Raw genomic sequence first — 17,197 nt, 5'->3', positions numbered from 1 at the left:
ATCAGGATCAGTACTCACACCCTCTTGGGACACGATGTGCCCCACATACTTCACCGAGGTCCTGCAGAACTGGCATTTGTCAATTGAAAGCTTCAAACCATAATCCTCCAGGCTATCGAGCACCTTAAGAAGTCTTTCTTCATGCTTCTCCAAAGTTCTTCCAAACACAATCAGGTCATCCAAATAAACTAACACTTGCAGTAAATTCATGTCTCCCACTACTTTCTCCATAAGACGTTGAAATGTGGCAGGTGCTCCAGAAATCCCTTGGGGCATGCGTTCGAACTGATAAAACCCTAATGGGCAGATGAAGGCTGTCTTCTCCTTATCTTCTTCACCCAGAGGGATCTGGTAGTATCCACTCCGAAGATCCAACACAGAGAACCACTGGCTTCCCAGCAAACAGTCTAAGGCATCTTGAACTCAAGGCATTGTGTACTGGTCAACCACAGTACGGTGGTTTAGAGTGCGGTAGTCAATACACATCCGGATTTTCCCATTCTTTTTACGGACTACCACAATGGGTGAGGCATATGAGCTGCGGGACTCTGTAATGATGCCATTTGCAGCCAGCTCTTGAAGTTGTTGTCGCACATCTTCCATCTCGGAGAGAGCAAGCCTCCTAGATCTCTCTCTGAAAGGTCGAGAGTCATGTAGTCTGATGCTGTGCTCTACTCCTTTTGCACATCCCACTCATGCAATGAGAACACCTTGGATCTTTCACAAAGTTTCCTTCTTAGGTGATCTTTCCACTCCTCAGACAATGGTGAATCTCCAAAGTCAAACTTTGCTGGGTCTATTGTTGGCACTTGAGTCTCACACTGGGGTTTTACAATTGATTCTGGCTCAGAGAGGTCTGCTATCTTTTGTCCTTGCCTCACAACATCTCCTCTACTTGTTTCATTTGTAATCAGTATAGTCACCTTTTCCTGGGCTTCAGCAGGTAGGGTTATGACTCCACTGGGGACCAGCACTCCTTCCAGGAGCTCTCCTTCAGCTGGCTGCTCTATCATTGCTAATGCCCCTTTACTGCCTTTCAGCCTGGTACTCATGACAAGTACTTCTTGCTCCATCCTTGCAGGCACTACTAAGGGGGTTGTACCCCAATCAGATGTCTCCTTTTTAGCGCTCTCAATTTTCCTATAGGCTTCAGCACAAAGCGTATGGATCATCAGGATACTCAGGTACTGGTCCCCAGCCCGTTGTCTGCAGTAATCCGCGAGCACCTTGAAGAGGCTGGAGTTGGTCCCTATCAGCACAGACACATCAGAGGTCCCTTTCAGGTCAGGGCATATTAAGGCAGCGATGTCTACCTCTTGCTTTACCCCAGCAACCTCCTCTGGGAATTCCAGGTGCACTATGACATACCCTTGATAGGGGTATTCATCCATGCTGAGGCCATACAGACCAGTGCCAGTCAGTGGCTGTATGGGCAGGTGCCTAAGCATCTGTTGGTAGAATGACTGAAATATAATAGTCACTTGAGATCCAGTGTCAAGCACAGCTTTACACTCCGCCCCTTCAATCCTCATCATGACCTCTGCTCGAGGCCCTATCAGTCCTGCAGGGATCCCAGCTGGATGGTCTCTTCTGGGGGAATCTTCAAATCCTCTAGGCCTAGGTGGTCTCCGTCCCCAGACCTTCTGGCAGCTACTGGATCTCCTCCAACTAGTCCTCAGCTTTTCATACACCAAGGAGGGGTTCTCTTCCTTATGGCAGTTAGCAGCACTATGCCCATCCTGACCACACCGGTAGCAAAAGAATTGTCCTTTCCCCCTTCGGCGAGGTGGGATGTTGACTCTAGATACGGACTTCTCTATCGTCACCGTCTGAGGCTCCTTATTCCTGGAAATCTTAACTCGGTCAATGATGCTTTGCAGCTCAGCTATGCGTTCTGTCAGGACCTGCATTTGTTGGGCAAGTTCCTCTGTGGTGCTCACCATCAGTACCCTGGCCATTGGCAGTGGCGTTGTGCTGCCTGGTTCCAATGTTTGGGCTTCCCAACACTCGCTGGCCGCCTGCCTTTATTCTTCTTCCCGGACCTCCTTTATCAGCTGGGAGTAACTTGGGGGATGATCCTGCCGTTCTCTTAGTCGGAGATGAAGTAGGATCGGGTTCTGATACTGAGTCCCTCTTACAACCTGAGCCAGTCTGGTCTGATCCATCTGCTCAGCAGTCACTGCTCCCCTCATAACAGCTCTCTGAAGCAGTCTCTCCAGCCTCTGTATATAGGCTGAAATTTTCTCACCCTTTTGCTGTCGGGAATTAATGAATTTACAGTAACTGTCCTCAGGGCCCTCTATGCTCCAAAAGGTATTATCAAGGGCCTCTAGGCAGTCCTTCACACTGACCTCAGGGTCAATGAGCTTCAGGGTGCGAATTACATCTAATGCTGGGCCACTAAGGCTCTCTATTAGACATCATCGCTTTTCTACATCGGGTACGGCCCACTCCAGCAGCATTTCAGTAGTATGCTCCGACCAGAGTTCAAACTCCTCTTCCCCATCAAATAACCTTAACTTACGACAAGAGTTCAACGTAGCATAGGCCAACACAATCTTTTCCAATATATGCCCCAGTGCTTTTGCCCAATCATAGGCTGAGTCTGCCGCCCCTGAGCTAGAGGCTGCAGGACTGGGGCCCAACAAACCCGACATAGTAGCCATTATACAAACAGTAGTTTCCTCAAAATATAAACACAATTATTTCCCAATACAGTGGAACACTCAACAGGTGCTTGCGAGGGGTACTGACCCAGGGATCCCGGACGAGCTCTCAAAAATGTAATCCTTCTGCCCCTCTGAGTTGGCAGCAACAAGGGCCGGGTTCAGTATCCAGGGGTTCCGTTTCAGTAACACAATGCATAACCAGCTTGAGCCTCCACCCAGTGACCTGGGACACTCACATACCACACCCCCCGGGCGCCTCTAGGAGGCAATACTTCCCCTCTCGCAAGCACGGAGTCTGAGTGTAGCAAAATCTTTTTAATAAAGGAAGGAATCAATGCGGCATCCCATTGGAGAAACACCACAAACAGGGTTATAACACAAACCATAAACAAAAACCCACCTCCAAGTACGTTTGGCACTGCCCTTTTTCCCCTTAGGGTTTTAAGTCCAATCACCCCAAAGTCCAACAACCCAAAAAAGTCTCTGGTCAATGCCACCCGAGTTCGAGAGTTTATCTGTAGAGGTCCCTCCCCCAGCCTGGGTAGAAAGGGGCACCTTACGTGGTCCAGGGCCAACTGCCCTGCCTCTCCATGGGTTCTGCTTCCGCCTTCTCCACGAACTGCTCCGCTTTACCAGCCGCTCCACTCTACTCCTCCAGCCGTCCTCAGAAACTGCTCCGCTCCACCAGCTGCTCTGCTCCATGAGCTGCTCCAGTTCTCCCTGCAAACTGCTCGGCTCCACTCGCGCTGTGGGCCGCTCCACTGCCACCAGCTGTCCCGTGATCCGCTCCAGCCGTCCCCACAACTGCTCCACTCCGCCAGCCGCTCTGTTCCACAGTATATCTTCAGGCTCCCCCACTAGTTAGCACAGTACTCAGTGCTCTCAGCTCAATAATTTCAGCTCTTTAGTGATTTCAACTCTTAGTAGGGGAGCCCCAGTGCTAGTGCACCATTAGCCCAAAGTGAGTTCAGCTCAGTAACCTGTATTTAGATTCTTGAGGGAATAAAAAAAATCAACTCTGACATTCCACAGTGGAGAGAGGAGGGGGTGGAACTGGTGCTTCTGGCTCCACAAGGATACTGCACCAACAGGCACAGATACCTGTCCCCAGCCTCTCTCTCAATTCACTGGGTTTTGGAACCCATGTCCCTTCTCTAGCAAGTACCACTCAACTGAGGTTGAGTCATTTCTGTCACAAAGCAGTCCCACAACTCGGCAGCATGGGATGGGGTAGGCGTGCCTATGCAAATACACTCTCTGAAATTCTTTCCACCAGATGTCAGGGTAGAGCTCATCCTGACTCTGTTTACACTCTGTTTCTGAGACAATGTTCAGCCTTAGGAAGATATGTGCTGCTGTTAGTTCTGTTATGCAAGGTTCTATGCAGAGGTTGCTGTATGAGCTGCAGGAGAGATTTCTCTCTGCCTTGGCCTACGATTGGAGTAAATTCTCAAGGCAGAGCTGGTCTTTGGGAACTGGGGCGTCCGTGTTGGGCTGAAATTCCTGAGAAGGGATTGTCCTGCATGTTCTGTAACCACATCCATTCCAGGACTGGTGCTATAGATAAAACAAGGTACACTTAAAATATATCCAGTTTCCAAGCCATTGATTTCTTCTCCACTAAGAAGCCAGCCAGCAAGGCTCTGATATCAGCTGCCATTAGGCAGATGGATAACAGTATCGTCTGTCCAAGACAGGGACACCTACACACAGTAGTCTTCCCACAAACACACGGACATCCTTAACGATTGTTGTAAAGCTTTGTGTCAGCTTGAAAACTTGTCTCTCTCAGCACCAGAAGTTGGTCCAATAAAAGATATTACCTCACCCACCTTGTTTATCTAGTATCTTTGATGACTGTGTAACCCAGGCCTTCTTGGTATAGCACTCTGTACCCCTCTAGTGATGCCTTGGCCAGCTAGAGATTGATGAGGCTGCTACAACCCCAGCTAACAAACCAATACATTTTAGCTCCTGCATTAAGCTCCAGAGGTCCCAAGTTTGATCCCAGTCACTGCCAATCAGGATCTATCAGCATTAGAAGTGGGGGCTTTCTGGGATATCAACTAGGAAGTCTCTGAAACATTATCAAGGCTAAATAAAAGTCATTAGGAAACCGGGATTTGCATGTCATCTGATCGGTTAAGAGATAACATATGGAATCAGCTGTAGCCAGGCCCAATTAGGATTCACATATGTGATTTGATTTGTCAACCCTTGTTCCAAATCTAAGTTTTCTTGGCCTTGGTGTAAACAATAGAAGAATTTGCTAACTCTTCCAATGACCTCTCAGCCATTCACAAGTGGAGATTTTCCTCATCTCCGTAACCTTAGGAATAATGTCATGATGCTGGACTGTGTTCATAACAAAAAGATCTTGTGGTTATCAAACATGTTTTGTTGTAGTATTTACTCACCCATTAAGTCCATTTATCACCTAAGACAAACCCGTGCCAGAAACATTTGCTTGCCAATAATTCTGTCAAAGCATTTAATAAGAATAGCAGCCCATGGTTCGTCAGAAACCTCCTCCCCGCACAGCCCTCCCCAAAAAAAGATCACTAAATTCCTTATAAATGACTGCAGTCAATCTCACTGGTTATTTTAAGCAGGTATATTGGTATAATATAGTAACTGGGTCACATTATGATTTACACTAAAGCCCCATTCTACTGCTTCTGGCAAAATTTATTTACTACCACTGCACACAGCTCTGAAAATGTAAAGGAGACCTGTAAGGCGGCTGGCTCGTCTCCCCAAGCCCATGAAGGACTCACCTAGAATCTTTCAGGCTATTCCTCTGGGCCAACCTTTTATTCTTCAAACACAAAACTTAAGCAAAACAATGCTGTTCTTCAGCTACCACAGCTCCCAGGGGCTTTTCCCCATGCCACTCTTAGTGTCAAAGAGAAGGTGTTTCTTCCTTTCAATTGCCCTACCTGGAGCCCATCTCATTCCTGCAGCTACCTTCCACATGAACTCTCTCAGCCCTTTATAGAAAGCACCTGACCTCTTCCCAGCCCTCTGATCATCCAACTTGGCTGTGTGACCCCAGAACCCCTAATACTTAAAGGGGCAGACCACCCTCTTAGTGTAAGTGGGAATCAGACCCATTATATTTAAACATTGAATTTAAATTTGGCCCCAAATTTAGCTTTTATATAAACAAGCTTTTACAAACACCTAAGACAACAAAAAATGATACTTGATTAATTATTCAGAATTCTAGTAGGAGTCGTTTACTGAAAAACAGCCTCAGATGTAATGATCCAAGCATGCTGTGATCTTATCATGGAATCCACTTAATCTTATTGCCTGGAATCTTGCTAAAGTCAATGAGCCTTTGCTTAGGCATCAGGGCCCACATTAGCAAATCCCATTGCAGGACCCCTGCCTATCCGAGTCTGAAATGTTAGGTCAAATTCAGAGGCAAGTCTGACCCCAAGTTCATGTAAGTTCCACCTTCTTCTGGCTCCTTGACATGTGAGTGAGTCTCCTTTAAATCATCTTACCAATATGCAATTTGCATCCCCCTAAACATCATTGCTGAGTCTGGCCCTTGGTTTTAATTCTGGGTACAATTCACAAAAGGTCAACACTGCAAACCTGCATAAAGCCAGAGCATTTTTATGTGGAGTGTGTGTGTGTATTAAACCCATTACGTGCATGTTAAACCCATTCCTAATCCACAGAATGGTAATGCAGGCCCCTTGCCACCACTCCTTCAGCATATGGCCCACACAAGTGGCCACTGCCCTTCTGCTTCCTTTATATGGAGTTCCCTGGCCACTATGTTCGCATGCACCCCAATGCTCTACTCCATTCTGGCCTATTCTAAGCCAGCCCAGATCCCACCACCTGGGTGCTCAAGTGGTGCAAAAGCCACTAGCCACCTCTCAGCTCAGTAATGCCTCATAGCTGAAGGGTTCAGAGACTTTGTGAAAGCCCTCAGCATCGAGATGGATTATATCACCCAAAATTCTCACTTTCCTGAGACCTAGCTGAAATTCTAGTTGAAAATTCTCTGCTGATTCTTTTCTGGCAACTAGGTTGTAGATCTATTTAAGCACTCAGGTAGTATACTGGTTCCTGGAACTAATGGTTCTCCAGCAAAATCAGTAGAGGCCAGCAGGAACCAACAGACACCAGTTGATTAATTCTACTGGAATTGTCACTAAGGGCATTCTGACATCAGGACAGCAGAGAATGACTTGCTAGTCAAAGACTGAAAATACATTTAAGTATATATTATGATGAAATTAAACCCTGAAGTAAAGCAGTGAAGCGCATGCTTAAAGTTAAGTACATGTGCATATGCTTTGCTGAATTGGGGACTCAATTACCACCATTTACATATCCATTTCTAATATGTTTCTAAGGAAATACATTATTAGTTTCCATAAACTGCTTTTCTGTCTTAGAAGAGTTTTTAAAAGGTCCCTCGGGTACATCTTCAGGATACTACAGATCTCTTAAAACTGCTAGGATGCAATTTTTTTCTTTTTTTGACTAATGCTGCCAGCCATGACAAACTACATAACTAAAAATAGAATGACAGAACAAAATGCTACTAATGAAGACGGTTTAAACATAACCAAAATTGCAAGTGACTAAATAATACTAAATAGATGCAAACCTCCTGGGAAAACTAATTCAACATAAAATGAGAAAAATAGGAAAACAAACCAAAAATAAACCGGAAGTTTTAGTCTTATATCCAAAAGAAATGAGCAAAGAGCAAGAGGCCCATTTCTGCTCCCACTGAAGTCAATAGCAGTTGTGTCTTCAGGCCCTGCGTGAGAGATTTTCAAAGCATTGTTTGCAGTGTTGTAGCCAGGTTGGTCCCAGGACACTAGAGACACATTAGCAATCTCTCTGAGAATTTCAAACACACTTAACGTTAGCTTAACTCTGCTCTCATTAAGGTCAATGAGATTTTTTACCAGACACATGAGCGCTGGCCTAAATCAAATTCCCATTGACTGCAATAGGAGCAGAGTTAGATGGAGAACTTGCCTTTGTATTTCTTTATTACACCAAAATCCCAGTCCCACAATCCCTACCATGGAAACACTTCTGTTGACTCCAGTGGAACTTTCACCTAAGCAGAGACAGCTGAATTGGGACCCCAAGTGACAAAAGCAATGGACTGCTGCAGACAATGAAGCAATATAGCCTGTATCACCCTCAGGTTTATCACTGCTCCCTCTAGTGGCAATAAAAATGTCTAAAATGTAGAGAGTGCTCAAATCATTCCTTGGGGAGGAGAAAGCAACGATCCTCTCTCCCCCCCCCCCCCCCCACAAAGTGGTGAAGTTAGAGATAAGGCAGAGGGACTTTTTCTTAAAGTGATGCAAATCCCTTTTTTTTTCTAATCCTTTCCAGGGAAATTCTGTCTCTGTTAAATTTAGCTTTGGGACAACCTTGAGGAGTTTTTAACATCCAGAGGGGCCATTCACTTTTATTCATTTATAGTAATTTTTCATTAAGACCTGACTTCTAGTTAGTTTCAATGAGCCTTTATGTTTCTCTTTCCATTGGCCACATTTAATGAAACACCCACATACCAGACACACTGCCCATATGGCACTTCTCATGCAGGACTCCTGTAAAGTAATACCGTTGATAAGTTTTGTACTGCAGAATTGGGGCCTATGGGTGGCTCCAGCCCTCACACATTTCTTCCCAAGAGAAAGAGAGAGAACCACCCATGATATCCACCTTGCTTAATGAACTTCTAGAAGATATTCAGACTCCATGGTGATAGACATGAGATGACAGCCAGTAGAACAGAACTTTTAAGTCAATGGAATCTGCTTGGGTGCAGTCTGCACATCACATTGTGGGATCTGCCTTTTTTAAATATTGATATGGACATACATGGTGAAAAGATAAGGCTAATAAATCGTGTTTTTAAGAAAAGAAATTTAAGACAATCTTATCGAACGATAACCATCCAGACAGTCTTGTTTCTATTGCACTTTCCTTACCATTTGGAAATTAAAAACTGAAGCCATTGGAAATAAGAGTTTGGAGAAACTTTCTTTATAGATGTCATGGCTGGTGCATAGGAAAAGTTTACAAACCAGACACCATCATATCAGTCTTAAAAGTGAAACATCAGTGTTCTTAGAACAGGTGGGGACAAACCGAAACCCAGGATACAAATAGAGCCCACATTAGAGCCATACATTTTAGGACCAGAAGGTACTCATGTACTCTGATTCCTGTATATCACAAGCCATCCGCACTACCTAGCACCTATACACTAAACCCAACAACCAAAATTAGGCCATAGTGTTACATCCCACAGGAGACTAGACTATTGAGTGCCACAGGCAGAGAACAGGAGGTACTGAGACACACCAATGGCCTTGCAATAGCAGGGAAATTATTACATGAGATATACGCAAATAATCCTGGCAAGTGACCTGCACGCCATACCGCAGCGGAAGGCAAAAAAAAAGTTACGGCTCATCTGACTTGAGAGAAAATTCCTTCCTGACCGCACACATGGCAATTAGTTAGACCAGGAGCATATGAGGAAGAACCAGCCAGCCAAGCACATTGTTTGGCAGAAGACAGAATAAAATACATTAGTCAGATGGGCTCCAGCCTCCTCAAACTGGGGTAAGGGAGGGGTCACCTGTCCTCAGTTCTTACTGCACTGAAGAAACCACAAAGCCAAGTTTACAATACATATGCACATCTTACCCACTTAGTAACCATCCACTGAGAAAAACTGAAGGTTAGTTTGTAGTTTCTGTGACAATTTCCCATCAGCACAACGATCTTAGAGCTCAGACTCTCAAAGGATGATGTTGTATTCACTGTGAAAGCATACTGTTTATTCTTACTGGTTTTGTATGTTTACTGAAGCAACAGAGTTGCTTGGGACTAATGCTATAATTTTAAAAGAACAATGTTTAATTATTCCACAGAGCAACCTCTATGAACAAACAAAACTGAAGCAAGTGATTTTTCTATATATAGCTATAGAAGACTATGAAAATCTAAAAATGTGAAATATAAGCCCTACTAACAAATCCATAGAAACATTATAGAATCTGTCACTTTTATTTAATCTAGTTGCTAAAAACAATAAATGCATGAGGAGTTTATGGACACAAACTTAGAAGGTGATCGGGAGTGAAACCTGTCTTAAATGACTACTCATGGATCCAGGGGAAAATTGGTTGCTGAGGAGAGATGACCTGAGGTCAGATAAAATCATAGTAGAATCCTAGGGCTGTCTTTATAAGTGGTCTCTCAAAACAGGGGAGTCCCTTTGTGAGGGGCCTGTGATGCAGGTTTCTTCGTACTACCACACTCTGAAGCAACACAAAGTGGTCAGAACAGGTTCACTCACTCACTCGCCAACCACAGATCTCCCGAGTCCTCTATCCTGGGCCATTCGCTCTAGCTGGTTCCAGGTTGTCACTTAACTTTCATTGTTTTTTAGATGAGCTGGAGATGTTTAAGCCAGCACAGCAGAACCAAGTTTAGCATCTCCCATATCTGGTCTTTTAACCAAAACCTATTTACATCCCTACACCCCAACATGAGACACTCCCTCATTTGTCAATTCCCCCTTTAATCCCCAAATAAGTAACTTATTTCCAAACCCCACAGCAAGCCCCCCTGCCCTTGAATTATCCAAACACCCCTCCCCATATTCGCAACATGCCAAGGCTGTACTCAATACTCCACAAACCCCCGAAATACCTGGTCCCTGCCCGAAAGACCTCACAATCTACCCCAAAACGTTTCCGACAGCGCAGGGTGGCTTTGTCCTGTGGGGAATGCAGTGCTCGATGTGTGTGCAGTGGAAAGGGGGAAACCGGGGGAGGAGTCGGGTCACAGACCCAGCCAAAACAAAATGAAAAAAAAATTGAGCTGGGTCCCCGAGGGGCTTCCTACTGGCTTGCCAAAGTCGCTGCTCCCAGATGATGATAGGACCCGCCCCCCCCCATACAGGTTTTTTCCAGACCCCTTTAAGCAGGGGCGGTTCAGAACGCCCCTGCGAGGGGCTGGTGTCAGTGGACACCGGGGGGGGGGCCCACCGGAGCAGTGACATGAGAATTACTGATCCCCCGTGACACCAAGCGCCAGACACGATTCATTTCTTGCCCCCTGTCAGCGACACCCCCTCCGCCTGGGGCATAGTGGGATTTCATTCTCCTCCCACACTAGGACACCGTCCCTCCCTAGCCCCTCCGGCACAGCATGCCGGGGGGATGTTATATAATGGGCGGGGGGGGGATACCCTTCCGGGGGGGTATGCCGGGCAATGGCTTCCCCCGAGGGGGTCCCACGCTGCAAGGACACCGGGCAGACTGGAAATCGGTAAGCGGCAGCCTGCGCCTGAACTTACCTGCTGGGGCTCGTTTTCCGCCCCCCACCCCCTGTGCACCGCCGCAGCCACTGAGCCGGCGAGCCCCCGTCTGCTGCTCTGCTCCAGGGAGCTGCTCTCACCCTGACCAAGCGGCTCAGGGCGGCCCGGCTGCAGCCGGCCCAATCAGCCAGCCCCCCGGCTCGGCCACACACGCCAACCAACCAGCGCGTGAGAGCCAATCCCGTCTACACGCCCCCAGCTCTTATTCTGTGCCCTCCCCAGCACGCCCGCGGTACGAGCTCGTGTCAACGCCAGCTGCTGCTCTAGGTTGGGCGAGAGGGGTGCGAATCAGTCCCTGCCTCGCCACAAGTGGGTGGAGGTTTCTGTCTAGGGTGACCAGATGTCCTAATTTTATAGAGACAGTCCTGATTTGGGGGGCTTTTTCTTATATAGGCTCCTATAACCCCCCTTCCACACACACACCCTGTCCTGATTTTTCACATCTGCTGTCTGGTCACCCTATTTCTATCTGCCTCCCCCTACCCCGCACAAGGATGCGAATTTCTGTTCTTCCCCAGTTGTAATCACTTCCATAGAGGTGGGGGTGCCGGGGGCACAAAGGGAAAACTCTGCTCACCAGGTGGAGGTGAGTTCAGGTTTCTGTGGCATCATCTGGGTCTGGGCACTGGAGTGTGGACAGAGCTTAATTTGTAATGAAACAAGTGCCAGGGCAAAAGCAGATTATTTTACTTTCATAATTGACCTGCAAGCCCAGAGGTGCTGGGACTATGACCTGCCCAGTCTAGAGGTGCCAGGGCCAAGCCCTGGCACAAATTAAGCATTTCATGTAGATCTCTGCTATGTCGGAACTCTCATTCTCCTCTGTTGTGTTCCCCTAGTTTAGTATCATAATAACTAGGCTTGGAAGTATTAGACTTTTATCTGTGAATGTCAATTTCACTGCACACACACAAACTGATGAAAATATCTGTCCATTATAGGGAAGAAGACCAATCTGGGTCTTCTTTTAAAAAGAAAGTCATTTAAGAGTTTTGATCCTCTGCTTTCTTGGAAAAAGAACTGTTTCTCTTCCTCCTTTCTCTCCCATTTGCATGTCAGAGGCTGCTAAACCTCAGAATAAAGTTTTCTGGGGTATCTCCTTACTCCTTTAAAATGTTATGGGGATGAAATCAGTAGAGTTCTACAGAAATGGCTGTGAAAAATCTATATAATGTAATGAAGAATGAGATCATCCTACAGATGTCTACAGAAAGTATGATTCTCTGTTAAGTAAATATATATAAAAATCCAATAGAAAGGTTACAATTCACTCAAGCTCTTTCCACCAATGGCCCTTATGACTTGCTGTGGTGAATGAGACTAGAGTCCTATCTCAGATAGTGCCAGAAGATGGTGCCAGAAATCCTGCAGCGAATAGTTGTAGGTCAACCATCACACAGTGAAAGTCTCTTCTGGACTCCATTACTGAGAGGCTGTCCTTATGTCCTGAAGCATGAGGTTTTAGACCCCTTCCAAAGTCTTTGTTCTGTTTTTTAATTCTTACTGTTGTGAGTGGATACCCTTGTAATCCATAGATTAATTATTATGATTTGTTTGTATTGCAATAGCATGTCAGAGCCCAAGTCATGAACCAACCAGGATCCCATCATGCTAGGCACTGTACAACCACAGAAAACAGTCGCCATCCTAAAGAGTTTACAATCTAAATTGCAGAATTCAAAGAATATTGAACATGTCTAAGGTCTCTCAGTTTTAAACCTGTAGACTTTCAGTTTCATGGAATGTCCCCTTGTTTTTTGTATTCTGAGGATGGGTGCACCTGATTTACTTTCTCTGCACCATTCACATGCCATATCCCTGTATCACATCCCCTCTTACTTGTCTCCTCTTTGAAGTCAACAATCCTGATTTTCCCCATTCATTCTTCGCTGCCTCTTCCAGTTGAAGTTCATGCTTGGAAGACAGTCATGGTTCACCAGGCAGAGTTTTTCTTTCACCGTCTGGGTATCTCCACAAAGGGGGCTGAGCTAGCCCATAATTAGGAAAATTGGGAACATCTAAGCCTGAGCTTTGGAAATGCTCTCGCAAGCATTTCAGCATTATTATTGGGACAACTGGGGAGACCAACACAGGATTCCAGTGTTTAAAGTATCAAATGTCTTTCAAAGCAAGCACTAATGAGTGGAAACAATGACAGGGTTCTGAATATCCCCCTCTGTAAGTATTTAAACACTCATATTAGGAAAAATCCATAATAATGGGCAATTATGTTTTTAAATATTTAAAAACAACTCTGAGAAGAGAGAGCTCTCTGGTAGCTAATGAAACCTGCCTTTCGGAGGTAATCTTGCCATTTACTAATTTGGACTCAAACACTATGTCTGGTCTGAGTAGCCAGGCTGTGCATATCAGAGTGCTGCAGGGATCCTCCACAGCCCAAGTATCTGTAGATTATGAGGGAATCTCAGGGTTGAGAAGGAATCCCTGAACCAACCACAGAACAGCAACTCCTTATAAGATCTGCAAATAGTGACCCAGTGCTGATCACCCAGAATTCAATGAAAGTTTTGCTATTGACTTCAGTGGATGCAGGATTAGACCCAATGAACCAAATCCTGAGCTGCTCAGTACCCACAGCTTGCACTGCAGATAAAGGGAGTGGTAAATATACTTGGGATTTGATTTGCTGGGCCAAACTATTCTCCAAGTTACACTCAGGTTGCACCAGTGTTTCAACAGAAGTGAATCAATACAACTAAGAGAAGAATTTGGCTCATCATGTTCATATGTGACCACCCACAAAGTACAACCAAGGACCCAGTCCTGCAATCTTAGCACATACTTCAGGTTCAGAGTTTTCTCCTTTCAGAAAAAGAAAGGAGTTTGTCTCCCCCCAAACAAAGCAGATAAAGATCTACAAAGTTCTTGTCCTACATACTGGCTCTTATCCATCGCTGCCCCCTCTGAATGTCCCCCAGTTCCTTCACTGCCTGCTGGATTAGGAATCCTCCTTAAAGAAAGAGTCCAGCAATCAGAGTGGGAAACATGGGTAAAATTAATGCTGACTGGATCAACATTAACCTACCCATGAACATTCCCTGTAGCTGGTTAGGTGACATCATTGTCTCCACAGTTCATAATCTGACCTTTCCTTATGTGTGTAGTATCCACCAAGGGCTTCTAAGAATGCAATAAAGACAGCAAAATAAAACCAGGGGGCAAGGGCTGGGTCTTTTATTAGTCTGCAAAGCACCCTGCCCAGCTATGGGTGGCAGGGAATGATTAATGAAATGTAAATGAAACATTGCTACAGAAGGTCTGTGTCTCTCTGGATTAGCTGTATAATTCCAATCCTTTACCAAAAGGTGTCAGTAAATATATATTGTAACATAGCCACTAGGATTATCACTGCACAAGCCACTAATTAGAAGCGACAGTAAGTTCTAAGGCAGCTGACAGCAGAGGCACAGTGTTAATGTGTTCTGTCCATGAGTCACCCTAAAAGTCCTTTACTCTTCAACATTGTAGAATTCCTGACCCAATTTAGAGCCCCCTCAATAAAGATTTGTTGTGTTACAGTTAACCCACACTTTTGAAGAAAACTGAATCACTGTGCCTGCATATCTAGCTGAGGGATGTTTTTAACTAAGATAAATGCGTTAGCCTTGATGCTTGGTAAAGTAAGAGGAACAAAGGATTCCCCTAGCTTTTAAAATAATCTCTACTGCTAACAAAGAAAGAATCTTTGTTCTGCAACAAAGTTCATCTTGAAGCATAACAGCAATTCTTACTGCTTCTATCTTGACTGGTTTACTGACTCCTTAGAGTCCTTATAATAGAGGTGCCATCCCAGCACCTCCTTCCCGTGGTATAATGCCTCAGTTTCCACACATGCTATTCAGACCACTTCCACTATAGATGCAGCTTAGTCCTCCACCCCTTCCAGGGTAATTGAGACCTTCAGTCAAAATCCACTAGAGACACCAAACAAAAACATCCTCAGCCCAGCCAGCTCAGCTGTCAGCCCCCTTCCTGGCAGGCAGGCAGGCCCCCAGCTGCAATGTCTTGGTCTAATATCAGGTTCCTGGGTTTCAATCACACCAACAATATGGTTCAGGCATAATGCAGTGTCCAGGCAGCACCTAGCCCCAAACAGGCTTCTTTTTCTGTCCCCCAAGGAATCTATGCATCTTCCCTCTTGTGCCATTACCTGACTGCCCTCCTTATAAATCCCTCCCCCAGGCCTAACCTAACACCCACCAACAGGTGTTACAGGGCAGGGCAATTTGAGCCTGTGTCAGTTAATTAACCCCTTCCTGTCTGGTGTGGGGTTTGTGCTCCCCTTCAGTTCTGTGTGAGCTGTATTATATACTGAATGTGTTCTTGGAGGGGTGGAGACACCCCATAGCATACACATCCTCATGAGAACAGAAGGCACCACTCACTAGCATCATTAATGGCAATAGATCAGGTTGCCCATGAATGGCCCCGGGGTTGCTGCTGTGTGTTGACAAGCAGCAGCATTTGAGTTCTCAGCTGTACTCAACCAAATGTTTAGTTGTGAAGCTGCAGCAACTGGCTTGTCAAAATGATCTCCCAGGCTGATAGATTGCCTCCTCCCTAAATTGGTGAATGAGATATAATAGCAGCTAGTTAGTCAAAGAAACCGTCTGATAGCTGCCTACAGCACATACAGTTTGTGGAGGAGTATCAAAGATACCAGCTGAATCAAACCCAAACTAAGAACACAGCCTGTCCAGCACGTGGTTTCTAAACATACTGCCTGCCTTCCTGGTACACATATTTCCAGCTCCTTTTAGGCTAGAGATCCTTTGGGGAGGAACTATATTTATTTCATCTCTTGTACAGTGCTGTGTACATTGTAAGCCCTTAATACATAACCAGGCCCACCCCCAGTTCTTATATTCAGGATGAGATTTATTAGGAGTGACTTACCCAGTATGTCCCAAACTGCAGCAAAAGATACAATGTGAATAGGGCTTCTGTTTTGGGAGGACCATGAATTTTATTTTTGAGGATTTATTTTTAGGAATGTTTAAATTTTATGTAGATATCCTAAAGTCAGGGGTTCTCAGGGCTTTCTCTTTGTATATACCATAATGAGTAATGTATATTACAAATACTACCTACTGTAGTAATATATACTGTAATGAGTAATCTCTTTGTGATGTTCCCTAGACGGCTTTAACCTACTGTTTCAAACAGCACTATATTAAAGTGCGCTAGGGAAACATTAGTGGGCACGAGCAAGGTCTGCCCAGTTCCAGACCACTTGAAGCACAACACATTAGTGCACTTTAGAAATCATACCCCTGTGATCCACATCACTGCTCCTTGTAGACAAGCCCTTTGATACAAACAACCATTTCTGGTGTTTTTCCAGTGTTTTTTAGATAAACACCAATTTCATTTTTTTGGATCAGGGTGTTTTATTGGTTAAAACCTAAAATCAGAAGACCTACGAACACAATGGGTCACTGCAATGTGACTTCAATCCGAACATTTCAGACTTGTGTACCTGCCTTAAATGTAGCCACCATCTGCACAATGGTCCTAAACTTCAGACTCTCAGATAGGGTGACCAGATGTCCCAATTTTATAGAGACAGTCCCGATTTCTGGGTCTTTTTCTTATATAGACTCCTATTACCCCCCACCCCCATCTCAATTTTTTACATTTGCTGTCTGGTCACCCTACTCTCAGAGTTGTAGTCTTGTGTCTAAAAGGAATGAACAAAAAGCAAGGCCCATTTCTGCTCCCATTTATGTCTGATTTCCACAGGTGCCAAGCAACTCTAGAACCCACGGGAACTCTGAATAGCATTTTCATGTCTAAATGTAGATTTAGTTGCATAAATTTTGAATTTTTTGGTCAATCTGCTTAAAGATAAAAACTACTAAGGAAACATTTGTAGTATGAGTTTTGTTTTTTTATTTATGCCCATTAGTAGGTCAATAACAAGAGAAAGGCCTGAGCTGCAACGTTCAGATCATGTCTGAGAAGTGAAGGTCTGTGTGAATTTACTATGAATTATTATTACACCGCTACCCTGATATAATGCTGTCGTAGGGAGCAAAAATCCCTACCGTGTTATAAGTGAAACTCCGTTATATTGTGGTAGCAGTGGCAGGGCTGCAGCGGTGATTTAAAG

General features: G+C 45.0%; 1 protein-coding gene across 3 annotated transcripts in view; it reads right to left on the bottom strand.

Annotated features, from left to right (window-relative positions):
• The window catches only part of RCAN2 (regulator of calcineurin 2), a 194,104-nt gene that overhangs the window by 165,473 nt on the left and 11,434 nt on the right, over positions 1-17,197 (bottom strand). Inside the window, exon 1 of one of the 3 annotated variants that reach the window (XM_050951000.1) lies at positions 11,044-11,122. The exons of 1 other annotated variant lie outside the window; for it this stretch is intronic. The gene's annotated coding sequence lies outside the window, so the exon portion shown is untranslated. Of the gene's footprint in view, positions 1-10,394; positions 10,457-11,043; positions 11,123-17,197 lie in introns of those variants that run through there. One more of the 3 variants, XM_050950999.1, reaches the window with a different exon arrangement.

The sequence above is a fragment of the Gopherus flavomarginatus genome, chromosome 4, assembly GCF_025201925.1.
Source record: "Gopherus flavomarginatus isolate rGopFla2 chromosome 4, rGopFla2.mat.asm, whole genome shotgun sequence".
Lineage (NCBI taxonomy): Eukaryota > Metazoa > Chordata > Testudines > Testudinidae > Gopherus > Gopherus flavomarginatus.
Note: the sequence above shows the minus strand (reverse complement) of the source record. Positions and strands in the feature narration are given on the sequence as shown.